This window comes from Egretta garzetta, unplaced genomic scaffold (genome assembly GCF_000687185.1).
Source record: "Egretta garzetta isolate BGI_Z169 unplaced genomic scaffold, ASM68718v1 scaffold215, whole genome shotgun sequence".
NCBI classification, from domain to species: domain Eukaryota; kingdom Metazoa; phylum Chordata; class Aves; order Pelecaniformes; family Ardeidae; genus Egretta; species Egretta garzetta.
Genome location: NW_009259719.1, coordinates 2,527,933 through 2,528,685, shown reverse-complemented (window position 1 = coordinate 2,528,685; position 753 = coordinate 2,527,933).

Here is a 753-nt window from a genome sequence, read left to right as displayed (position 1 = left end):
GGGGGGGGGGGACAGAGAGGGAAGCGGGAGGAGGAGAGGCCAAGTGTGATCCTGGTGCTCTCTGTCCCTCCCTTTCTCCTGTTGGAGGGAAGAACAGGTAAGCAAAGGGCAGTATTGATCCACGGCACCCTGGGCAAGGGTTGCCATCGATGAGTGTGGACCCTCAGTCCCTCATGGGCTCCCTCCTTAGTGCTGGCCCTGAGCCTGACCCAGCCCAGGGCAGCCCCTGAGCACTGGGGCGCTGGGCTCATGGCGGCCCCCCGGAGTCCCATGTTAGCTGTGCCGGGAGCTGCGGTCCTGTCCTGCAGCCCTTCCCGAGGCTAGCTGGGGCGTGAGAGGCCAGGGAGGGCTGCTGGAGGTGGCTGACGGGAGCCAGGGGCAGAGCAGCCAGCCCAGGGCACGGGAGTGGGGCTGGAGGCTGGGGCGCAGGAAGCAGTGGCACAGGGTGGGGGCCGGGAGAAGCGATAAGGAGGCAGTAAATGGCACCCAGTGCTATCAGTTGCTACCAAGCAGGAGCCCTGTGACAGCCTCCACTTCAGTGCCAGGTGAGCAGATAAATGATGGGAAGGCAGTGGCTGCGTGTGGGCACCTGTGCCAGCATTGGCATGCAGCTACCTGGCCACAGTGGGTCTGATGGGCAGGGGGTGGGACAGCGTGGGGCTGGGAACGTGGCGGAGGCTGAGGGGAGCAGGCTCAGCCCCACTGCCGAAAGGCAGCCAAGAAGTCCGTGTGTGGCTGGCGGGTGACCCGGGG